The sequence below is a fragment of the Petaurus breviceps genome, unplaced genomic scaffold (assembly GCF_028583685.1).
Source record: "Petaurus breviceps papuanus isolate PSGF00001 unplaced genomic scaffold, PetGlider_PUasm1.0 37, whole genome shotgun sequence".
NCBI classification, from domain to species: domain Eukaryota; kingdom Metazoa; phylum Chordata; class Mammalia; order Diprotodontia; family Petauridae; genus Petaurus; species Petaurus breviceps.
This window is the reverse complement of record NW_027186296.1, coordinates 18,654,400-18,666,972: the sequence shown is the minus strand read 5'-3', so window position 1 is coordinate 18,666,972 and position 12,573 is coordinate 18,654,400. Positions and strand designations below refer to the sequence as shown.

The following is a 12,573-nucleotide window of genomic DNA, read 5'->3' as shown; positions in this document are numbered from 1 at the left end:
TCCCTTCCTTGGCATAACTAGGGTCACCCTATAAGGAAACAATGAAGCAGCTCAGGTTTGTTATCCATGATCTCCTCTTTTAGCATCCCTCAGAACTTGCCCTTCTTCCCATCTCTGGACACCTAATCTGTACTCTCTTTTTATTGACCTGATGATCAAATATGATTAATCAGAGTGGAACTAACTCCTGCTAAGGTATTAGCTTGTAGGTGCTACCTTCTAGGGGTATTTGTATTTTAATTGGAGACTCTTGAAGGCTAAACAAAAGAGTTCATTAAGATCTACAGTTTTGTAGAGTCTCTGGAAATCTCAGATAGTGAATGTCTGATCATGAAACTATAGACACTTAGATAGTGGAATGGATGTTTTGATATCTTCCCAGTTCCCGAAATTCATAAGTCATAGATGGTGTTCTTTTTGGCCTCAGAGCTTGGGTTAGGATTCATAGAAAATAAGTTGCAATCACAATCATCACAGATAATCTCCTACTCTGTCTGCCATGAAGGGCTGATTCAAGACACTGGTTTTCTTGGGTAGCATCTTGGTAGAGGGCAGTATCCAGTGTTTATTTACTGATTTGGGGAAGACAAAGCCTATCCTCATTCCTAAAAGAACAGTAGGGGAGGATTCCTTTCTTTAGTGATGGGGAAGGTGTAAGTCCAATATAGTCAATATGATAGTAGATGGAACACTGGGCTTGTAATGAGGAAGACTCATCTTTGTGAGTTCAAATTTGGCCTCAGACACAATAGCCATGTGACCCTGGACAAGTCCCTTAACCTTGTTTACCTCAGTTCCTCATCTATAAAATGAACAGGAGGAGGAAATGGCAAACCACTCCAGTATCTTTGTAAAGAAAACCCCAAATGGGGTCAGGAAGAGATGGGCATGACTGAATCAACTCAACAGCAACACCACCACTTGTATACCTTGGTTTGCTTTTTGGTTCATAAGTTTGATTTGGAAGTGTTAGTAAGTGACTTGAAGATTTCTTTATTTATTTCTTTATTTATCTATTCATTCATTTGCCTTTTGGAGGGCAATTGGGTTTAAGTAACTTGACCAAGGTAACACGGCTAGTTTGTGTGTGTGTGTGTGTGTGTGTGTGTGTGTGTGATTTCTTTCTTTCTTTTGGTCTGTATTAAACTAAGTTTTGGACAAGGTCATCACAATGATCTCATGGGGTAAGCATACACATTCCCCTTTTGGTGTTTCTTAAATGCTCAAAAGAGAGCTTTATTGTTATGCTTTGTTTTTGTTTTTAAACTTCTGTCTGGAACCAGTTAATATAATAATCCCTGCTTCAGAAGTATACTGTACAACCAATACTTATTGTATAAAAATATTGAATTCTTTCATATTCAGAAGGATCTCTGTGATTTAAATCAGAGTAATAGTCTAGAAAATTTGAATGGTCCAAGTAACATTTGTCACTAGATGAAGACAAATTAAACTTTTTCTAATAAGGAACACCTTAAAATAAAATGTTAGTAGGAGTCCAATAAAATCAATTGTACATGTAAATTGAGTGAAGCTTTAAAAAAAATAAACTTCATATTTTTATAGAATTTTGATAGAAAGCTTGGTTTATTTCAGGATAAGACCTGACAGTATATTACAGAATTTTGGTCTCATTCTGATGAGTAAAATGTATTAAAAATTTTTTATTTTATTTAAAAATTTTGGAATATAGCATTTCCATAACATAGTACAATAAAAAAGATAATTGCACATGAAAGTACAAGTCTACTAAGCACAATTTTCTATTCCTTTCAAATATATAACAAAATTATCATGTACATTTCTTTTTTTTCCCCATTTTTTCTTCCCTACCTCCTCCCACCAGAGATGGTTACCATTATACACAAATACTGTTTTAATAGTCAACATTTTCCACTTCAGTTTCTCCATCTAAAAGTCCATAAGGGAAAGAAGTTCTTGGTTTTCCTTATTAATGTCCAGTACTTAAAATTATCAGAAAGTCATAATCATTCAGGGGCAGTTAGGTGGGGAAGTGGATAGGGCTCAGGCCCTGGAGGCAGGAAGATTCATCTTCATGAGTTTAAATCTGGCCGCAGACATTTATTAGCTGTATGACCCCCGGTCAAGTGATTTAACCCTGTTTGTCTCAGTTTCCTCAGCTGTAAAATGAGCTGGAGAGAGAAATGGCAAACCACTCCAATATCTTTGCCAAGAAAACCCCAAATGGAGTCACAGAGTTGAACATCACTGAAACATCATAACAACAACAATAATATTGTTATTCATTTAAAGCATACTTGTTGATTGATTATCTTTTGATTCTCCCCCTGCAGTGTACAATCATACTCCATTCTCCATCATCCTTAATGAGCCTCAGCCATTTCAGTGAGCTCTTATCCCATGTTGGTCCTTCCTTTCATTGCCAAACTTCAATTATTGTCATCTCTACTTCTTTACTTTCTACTTTCTTCTCAACTGCTTATAGTCTGGCTTCTAATTCCCCTCCTCTACTGAAACCCATTTTTTAAAACATTTTTATTTAAAATTTTGAGTTCCAAATTCTATCCTCCCTACTTTCCTCCCTTTGCTCCTAAGGAAGAAATTTCTACTAATTAGGAAAGTGTAGTAGTGGAACCAGCTACCTCATTGAATAGGGAACTTTCTGTTATTTGGAAATATGTAAGAAGAGGCTGAAAATCTAAAAACAGCATGCTATAGGAAAGAACTACTCTACTAGAGACTAACACAGTCACAACACCTGGGTTATAATCTATCTCTACAACTAACTAAATGCAAAATTTTAGGCAGTCTTTAAATACTTTAGGTCAACATGTTTTTATCTGTAAAATTAGAAGATTGGATTAATGCCTAATCCTTCCCATATTCTATTCATCTTAAGAAGATGTCAAGATTCCTAGAGCTATTATTTTTTCATTCATTTCTTGCCCATTTTTTTTATTACTTACATCCCTTCCATAGATTTCCATAGATCAAGTTCTTCCCTTTATGCTTACTTTTCTGAAGGATGTTCCTTTTTCATCCTGGCGTCTTTCCCTGTGTACTCTCTATTCCGGTCTTCTACTACCTGTCTGTGTATATGTAGCCATTTACTTACTTGTCTACATGTAAATGAAAACTGAAGGTAGTCAGACTAATGTTTAGGTATTCCTGTCTTCTCATAAATAGTTACTATCATCATAATAACTCTGTTCCTTTTTCTGGCTAAAGTCCTTGAAAAGGCCATCTAAAATTCTTGCATCCATTTCATCTAGTCTCACTCTCTTCCAAATCCTTTAGGATTCTGACATCATTCAACTGAAATTCCTCTCTTTAAAATCACCTTTGACACTCTTATCATTACCCTTGACCCTTTCTGCTTTCTTGGTTTTCTTCTTATCTCTCTGACAAAATCTTCTCGATTTTCTCTGTTGGATCTCCATCCAGGAAGTACTTCTCATGCTTCTCTTGCTTCTTGTATCTGAATGTCAAATTTTCTATTCAACTCTGTTTTTTCAGCAAGAATGCTTTAAAGTCCTCTATTCCACTGAATATCCATATTTTCCCCTGAAACATAATACTTAGTTTTGCTGGGTAGGTGATTCTTGGTTTTAATCCCAGCTCTTTGACTTCCAGAATATCATATTCCAAGCCCTTCGATCCTCAGTGTAGAAGCTGCCAGATCCTGGGTTATCCTGATTGTGTTTCCACAATATTCAAATTGTTTCTTCCTGGCTGTTTGTAATATTCTCTCCTTAATCTGGGAATTCTGGAACCTGGCTATAATATTCCTAGGAGTTTTCTTTTTGGGATCTTTTTCAGGAGGTGATCGGTGGATTCTTTCAACTTCTATTTTGCCCTCTGGTTCTAAAACATCAGGGCAGTTTTCCTTGAGAACTTCCTGGAGGATGATTTCTAGATTCTTACTTTGATCATGGCTTTCAGGTAGTCCAATAATTTTAAAATTATCTCTCCTGGATCTATTTTCCAGGTCAGTGGTTTTTCCTATGAGATATTTCACATTGCCTTCTATTCTTTCGTTTGTTTGGATCTGTTTAACAGCATCTTGATTTCTCATAAGGTCATTAGCTTGCATTTGCTCCAATCTAATTCTGAAGCAATGATTCTCCTCATTGAGCTTTAGGGATTCTTTTTCGATCTGGCAAATTCGGCTTTTTAAGGCATTCTTCTCGTCATTGCCTTTTTGAGCCTCTTTTGCCATTTGAGTTAGTCTATTTTTTAAGGTATGATTTTCCTCAGTCAGGCTGTTGACTCTCATTTCATAATTTTCTTGCATTGTTCTCATTTCTCTTCCCAATTTTTCCTCCACTTCTCTTATCTGATTCTTAAGGTCCTCTATGGCCTGTAACCAGCTCGTATTTTCCTTTGAAGCTTTTGGTGCAGGAGTTCTGACTTCACTGTCTTCCTCCTTTTCCATGCTTTGCTCCTTTTTGTCCCCAAAATAGGAGTCCAATATTGGAATCTTCTGTCTGCTTTGTTTCCTTTGCCTGGTCATGTTGCCCCTCAGTCACTTGACCCCTGGGCTTTTTGCCACAGTAGGACTCTGCCACCAGACAGGGGAGCTTTCGTTTCAAACGCTGGGGTTTTCTCAGATGCTGGAGGTATTAGATGGGTGCCCTCTCTGAGGTCTCCACGTGCTCTGGCAAGCTGGATATACACCCCAGGTCCTCCACCCTAGACTGCAATCCAGATCCAAGAAGGTTAAAATAAGAGCAATTACCCCTCAGACTGGTGCTTGGTCCCCCTACACTCTGCAGGCCAGGAGCTGAAGCTGCCACTTGGCGCTGGCTGGCTGTGCCAGTGTCTCAGAGGCTTCTCGCCCCGGGGGCAAAAGCCACGCACTCCCACTTACTAGGTCCCAAAGTCCAGACTGCACTGACCTCTCACTTTGTCCTTTGCATCTATGTGTTGATTAATCTGTAAATGGCCACAGCTGCTAATGATCTGGAGTCCCTCCTGCCAGCAGCTGGTCAGGCCTGCCCTGGGGCTAAAGCCTCTGCTTGGGGCTGGGCTTGGCTCTGAGAGCACTGCGCTGGCCAATTCCTGCCTGGCTGCCGGGCTGTCCTCAGTGGGAGGTTAGCTTCTCTGTGTCATTTTGTGGGTTCTGCAGCTCCAAAGTTTGTTTAGAGTCACCTTTTTACATGGATTGGGGTAGGTTGAAGCCAGAGCTGTGGGGAGGTCCTGCTTCTACCCTGAAACCCATTTCTGCCATTGATCTCTTAACTGTGGAATCTAATAACTTTCCTCATTTCTCATCTTTCTTGAGCTCTATTCACCTTTTAGGGCACTGACCACCCCTCCTTCTGGATTCTCCATTCATTTAAAGCAGGAAAGAATTTGGAAATAATTTATTTAATAATAATAATATTATCATTATGTCCCAGTTTTATATCTGTGCTCTTTTATTGTTATGATAATGATAACCTATACTTTTAAGGTTACTTCACAAAGGTTCATTACTTCAATTAATTACTTTATATAGTAAAAATAATCTTGTGAGGTAGGTAGGGACAGTATTACTTGTCCTTAGTAGATTAAGAAGCTGAGGTTCTAAGAAATATACTAAAAGTTACAGTGACCAGTTAGAGAGAGATAGACTATGTTACTTGTTTCATTGGTATTGGGAATTTCTGGATATAAGGACCCCTGACAATTCAGGTCTGTCCATTCTCTGTAACTTAGAATCTTAGAGAGTTGTCTGGGGGCACCGAGAAGTTAAGTCACTTGCCCAGGGTCACATAGCCAGTATGTGAGTGAGAGGCCAGACTTGAACTCAGATGTTCACTCTCCACTATGACTCACTGAGTTGCTGTAGAAAACAAAAGTAGTATTTTTATGCTTCATAAAAGTGATTGGTTTTGCATGTGAGCTCTTCTGGACTAATAGTGATTACTCATTTATTGCTTTCACTCAAATGTATTTACCATAGTCTGAGTGGTTCCCCCAAAGCATCAGTATAAAGTTATTTTCCCTTCTAAAGGCAGCAGCCTCATTTTGATCATTTATACTCAAAGTAGGAATGCTTTTGAGATGTTACATAATGCAAAAATCACATGACAATAAGTTCAGTTTAATTTAAAGTCAGGCATTAAGCAAATTCTATAAAAGATACCTTTTTAAGTACAGGGGCCAGGAAGACAAAAACTGAGCATGCTCCACTGTCAAAGAGCTTACATTCTTTGAGTGGGGAGAAGATGGATATGATATGGACAATAGATAAGTCAATATGGCGATTTAAGGAGACAGAAAACATTAACAACGGGTTGGGGGGGGGGTCAGAGAAGGCTTTCCATAGGAGGTGGCACTGGAGATAAGCCTTAGCCTTAGAGGAAAACAAGTCAACAAGCATCTATTAAATGCCTACTGTATGTCAGGCACTATCTAAGCCCTGGTAGATTCTGAGATGTAGAAATGAGGAGGGAATGCCTTCCAGGCATGGGGAAGGGGGCACAATTTGTGCCAATACATGAAGGTAGGAGTTGCCATATTGAGTTCAGGAAATAGCTAGCAGTCCAGTTTGACTAGAATGTAGACTATATAAAAGGAGGTGATGTAGCAGGGTGGCCTAGAATTTAGCAGAGAGATTAATGCTGCACATATAGATTTGGGAGGCCTCTCCTTAGGGATGATAATCAAACACATGGGCATTGATAATATTACCAAAGAGAAGGTCTGGAGAGAAGGGAAAATGCCACCAGACAGAATCTTGGGGGACATTTATACCTGGGGGTGGGAAATGATTGATGAATCAGCAAAGGAGACAGAAATAAAGTGGCTGAAATTTATTGGAAGAGAAAAAAGAAGACAATATCACAGAAGCCAAGGGAGAAGAAAGAATCCAGGAAGAAGGGTGGTCAGAGCCCTGAAAGCTGAATAGAGCTCAAGAAAAATGAGGAATGAGAAAAGCTGTTAGATTCCATAGCTAAAAGATCAAAATGGTAACCTTGCAGAAATGGGTTTCAGTAGAGCAAGGGAATTAGAAGCCAGACTATACGCAGTTGAGAAGAAGGTAGAAGGTAAAGAAGTAGAGATAGCAATAATTGAAGTTTGGCAGTGAAAGGAAGGACCGATATTGGATGAGAGTTCACTGAAATGGCTGAGGCTCATTAAGGATAAGAGATAATGGGGCATGTTTGTACATTGCAGGGGGAGAATCAATTGATAATCAATGAACAAATGTTTATAAAACTCTTCCTATGTTCCAGGCCCTATTCTAGGTACTGGGGACACAAATACAAAAATAGATGCATGGTTAGAAAGAGGGAGGCACCAAATGTTGGGGGCAAAGTTCTGGAAGAGGTGGTAAGAGATGAGATTAAGTGTACTTGTAGAGGGATTGGCCTTGACAAATGGGCCTACTTCTTCCTTAGAGGCTGGAACAAAGGAGAAAATGGTAAAGAAGTGGATGGGGCTTTGTGAAATGGAATAAAGGAGATGAGCAAACGAGGGGTGAATGACATCATTTTCTTAGTAAAGTAAGAGTCAAAGAGGTAAGGCTGTAGGGTTTTTGTATAAGATTTGATGAGAAAAGATGTTAGTAATATCTGTTGCAGGGAGTTTGGTAGATGGCTAATTAGGGAGAAATAAAATTATTTCTCTGTGAGGCCAGTTGAGATAAAGCAACATGAATTTGTAGTGGCCTCTGTATTCTGTGCTTTTAGTCTGTCCTATACCAAAGTGATTCTTTTATTCTGAAATCCTAAATTTTCCTGAATTTTCAAATAGGTGATAGTTAAAATAAGATTTTAGCCTTTCTGAAATGTCACTTTGGGTTTCTGAGAAAGTATCTAAAAAATGGACAGATGAATCATGGTTAAACAAATTACATATGGTATACAAATTAAATTTCCTTTATTAATTGCTGTATTTACAAACCAAGGGAAAATGGGGTCAACATAAAATATGGTGTGGATTTTGAAAACAGTTGGGATTTTTAAAATAAAAGAACCTGTTAGTAAGACTCCTCTTTTTAAGAATTCTAGCTGGCATTTTCTGCTGGAATTGTAAGAGATACTCCCTTCTTTTTAAAGTTTATGCTAGTATAAAATATTAGGAATATTGGAAATATTTATCCCATGGAAATATTGCTATTATATGCATTCTCCAAGTCTTGCAAACTGGGAGTGCCTTAGCTTTGGCAATAGTGTGCCTGGGCAGATTGTACTCAGAGACTCCAAATTTCAGAAGTACTTCTTTGGGAGCAATGATATAAACTTAATTAAGCAAAGAATTAAAAAATATGTAGCTATTTTGTTATTTCAGGGACCTGTGGTTTTGTAAACATAGGTATTCCTTCCATTGACAAAGTGAACAACCTTCTGATGACTTAGCTGGATTTTGTGATTTGTTGCAGAAGAAAGAAATCAATCACCTGCAGCCAGACTTGTAGTGAGCCTATCAAAACTTTGCAAGGCTGGTAGTCCACAGAAAAGAGATATATAGTCTATCAGCACATATTCCAGAAAACCTTGGTAGGACCTTCTGGAAGTCATCTAGGTGGCATAGTGGACAGAGTGCCAGACCTGGAGTCAGGAAGACTCATCTTCTTGAGCTCAGATCTGTCCTCAGACACTGAGTGAACTTGGGTAGGTCACTAAACCCTATTTGCCTCAGTTTCCTCATATGTAAAATGAACTAGAGAAGGAAATGGCAAACTACTTTAGTATCTCTGCCAAGAAAACCCCGAATGGGGTCATGAAAAGTCAGACCTGACTGAAACAACTGAACAACGATGGGATTTGCCAGAGCTTGTGCCCCCCTGACATAACCTCTAAAAAACAAAAGTCATGACAATGTGATGCAATGGAAAGACCCTAGAACTTGGTGTCATAGGACCTGAGTTCGAATCCTGACTCTATAAATCACTACTTTTGTGTTCTCGGACAAGTAACTGTTTCTCTGGACCTTAGTTCCCTTCTTTATCAAAGGAAGGAGTTGGACTGAACCTCTGAAGTCCTTTCCAGTGATAGATCCCATGACCTACATGGCACCATGAAATATTGTAGGAGGACTTGAATGTAGGATGTATTAGTCATATTGAGGACGTTTTAATTCAAATATAAATGTGCAAATACATATTTTAAATTAATTGTTTTTTCAATTAAAAAAATCTTTTTTTCCCTCTCCCTTTCACCTCTCCTTATATTAGGAAAAAAAAAAACCAAAACAAAAAACCTTAGGGTAAATCACTATTCATCAAAATGGGAGCTAGTTGGGTCAGAGTTCCTTTTCTAATTCCTTTCTGTAGCTTCAGTAACTTTTATCAATGATTCACAGATACCAAAGTCAGGCACAAAAAACATACACAGAAAGGAGAGAAAAAAACACATGCATATAGGAAAAATATTGGAGGATGTATGTGTCGAGGAAAGTTCCTTTCATTTATTTGCTCTTCCTCATATATGTGATGCCGTTTCTTCCCTTTGTGTGTTTGCATTGGCTTAAATGCAAATAATAAAAACACTTAACAAATGCCTGTTGACTGACTGACTGATTGACCAAAGGTATTTCAAGGGACATAGGACAGGATAGTATGGACACTTGTCTTGGGAAAAGCAATGTGGTATAATGGGACTCATGTTGAATTTAGAGTCAAAGGGCTCAGATTCTCATCTTGCCTCTGCCATTCACTAGTGCAAGCTGGGAAAACTCCCAGGGCCTCAGTTTTCTTATCTGTAGAATGAGGGTAGGGGGTTTAGACTAGATGGTGACTGAGGTATCTTTCAGCTCTAAGGTTATAATCCTATGTGAATGAATGGGTAGTTAGTCATGAAAACCATGATAATCCATTCTGTTCGTCTTCCTGGGATGCATTGGAATGCCTGGTTAAGCAGAAAAAGTTAGAGAGAAGATAGAGAAGATGAACCCTCATGAATCTATCTGAAAGCCTCTCTTCTCTCCAAGCTGGTTTAAAAAAAAAAGAAGATAAACCCATCACAAAAAGTATCCTTTCCCAAAGAAGAAGAGAAGGGTTGAGGCATGGACAAAAATTACATTCCTCTATTAATTTTAATTTTTTTTCAAGCTGCAAAATGCATAGTTCCTATTGTAACTCCTTACATTTCCATGGTAGGGATGCCAGACAGCACAGTCAATAAACACTTTTTAAGTGCCTACTATGTTAGTCAAATATTTATTAAGTGCTTACCATATGCTAAGTACTAAACTCTGGGGATACTAAGAAAGTCAGAAGACAACCCCTGCCCTCAAGGAGCTTACAGTTAAGGTATATCAAAAGTATTCTTTGCTCTCTTTTTGTCTCAGTCTGGCCTTGTAAGCATTCATTTCTTTTCTATAGAGGTCAGTTATTTAGTGGTACAAATCAGTTATATATTTTCAAGTACTGGAAGAGCTTAATGTGGGAGGGAGAGGGACATCCTCTATGGGGGTAATTTAAAGATGCTGCTCTACACAATTCTGGTTTGGGAATTGGACTGATTTTGCAAAGTTTGGACAAATCTCCTTTCTTGGGATTCTGTTTTGATCTTAAGCAATTTGGTTTGCAAACTGTCAATTCATGAATTGTGTACCACGACTTACAAAGGTCTGGCTTGTGATCAGCTAGGTAAGGTTGCTCCTTTCAAATAACAAAAACAGAGTCTTCAGAAAAGTACTACCACTGCCTTCTTAAGGTCTTTCCAATTCTTTCTATTACTATTAAATGGTTAATTGGAATAATGATAATAGCTAGCATTTATAAAATGCTTTAAGGTTGACAGCAACTAAGAAAGAGTATTAGATAGAGTGTTAGGCCTGGAGTCAGGAGGACAAGAGTTTAACTTCGGCCTTGGACATTTGCTAGCTGTGTGATCCTGGGCAAATCACTTAACCCTGTTTGCCTTAGTTTCTAAAATTTGTAAATTTGTAAAATGGGCTGAAGAAGGAAATGGCAAACCACTCCATTATCTTTGCTGAGAAAACCCTCAAAATGGGGTTATGGAGAGTTAGACAATTGAAATGACTCAACAATAGCTTAAAGTTGACAGAGCACTTTGCAAATATTATTTGATATTATCCTCCCAACCACTAGGTGGCAGTGCTCTAAGTAGGTGCTGTTATTACCTTCATTTTATTAGATGAGTCAACTGTAGCTGAGTGAGATTAAGTGACTTGCCCAGGGTTACATAGGTAGTAAATGAGGCCAGATTTGAGCTCAGGTCTTCCTGACTCTAGGTCCAGTACTATCACTACCTAATTGTCTTGGAATTAATTGGAATTGATTCAATGTTCATATATGCCACTCAGAAAGACTGTTATGGCTTCAGTATGTCTTTCATGAACACTTTAATAAACCACATGTCATTAGTCTTTATGCTGTTTCTAGGATTGTCCTGATGTCTCATTCTCCCCAGTTCTAGGTTTGCACTGACATGTTGCATTTCTCCTCATTTCTCAGCAGCTATTTGCCATCCCTGCAGGTTGCCTTCCCTCTGCTCTGTGTATTCTGTGTGTTCTGACCTATACATGGTGTCTCTTCCTCACTAGAATGTAAACTCCATGAGGGGAGGTCATGTTTTTGCTTTGTCTTTGTATCCCCAGGACCTGATATGCAGTAATGTTTAGCTTAGACTCATTGTTATTGTTCTGTAACTCTACCATTACTAGGTTCCTTTTTCTCTTACTTTCCTTTTCACTTTAGCTGATCCTCTCACTGTCTCCTGGTTTCCATTTCATTTCTTTAGTTTAACTGGCACCTTCTTTGTAACCTTTAGTTTTTGAGAACTACCTAGAGCAATGGAATTGAACCAAAATGTGGGGCCTACTAAGTAGTACGTGAGGATCCCTGTGAACCACATAATGACTTAGAAAAACCGCCCGTATTTATATATTTCTTTTTTGGATTAATACATCAACACATTAAAATCAGATAAAAGCTACATTTTAATCTGGTTTGAGCTGCACTTGGCAGTGTTGTGGGTGGCCCACAGGTGTTTGACATCTCTAGCCTTGCCCAGGGCCATGCAGAAAGTAGAGATCAGAGGCAGGATCTGAGCCCAGGTTTCCTGCTTTGAGGTCAGTTCTCTACAGTGCCACTGTGGCTCATTCCATGAGGGAAAAAACACTAAAATACCTCTCATTTAATAATCATATGCCATTCTTCCTTCTTAAAGGAAGGGTAACATATCACTTGTTTACTTGTGTTTAGTGTAGTTTTTAAAAAATATTTGTCTTTTTCTTGACAAACTGAGATCTGCTTTTTGCAACTTGTGACAAGTTTACATATTTTATGACTGTTAGTACGGAATTTGGTACCAGCAAAAGTTTGAGTGCTCATTTTAGGAATTATCCTACATTTTGTGACTTTTCTAAAGAATAAAGCATGTCCAGGAGAAACAGAGGTCTAAAATTTGTTTCAGAAAAAGAAGGAAAAAACTCATAGTGGCATCTTGTGATCTCTCTACTGACCATTTTTTTCTTTCCACTGAGATTGAGTTAAAATCTAATTAAGATAATCTTTTTTTTAACGTTTTTTGTTTTCTCCTTCCTTCCTTTTCTTTGTTTCTTTATTTTCCTTCCTTTCCTTTCTTTTCCTTTCCTTTCCTTTCCTTTCCTTTCCTTTCCTTTCCTTTCCTT

The 12,573-nt window shown here is 38.2% G+C and overlaps 1 protein-coding gene across 10 annotated transcripts in view; it reads left to right on the top strand.

The window, feature by feature from the left end:
- ATP8B4 (ATPase phospholipid transporting 8B4 (putative)) overlaps positions 1 to 12,573 on the top strand; it is a 346,626-nt gene that overhangs the window by 189,186 nt on the left and 144,867 nt on the right. The gene's annotated exons all lie outside the window — the stretch shown is intronic.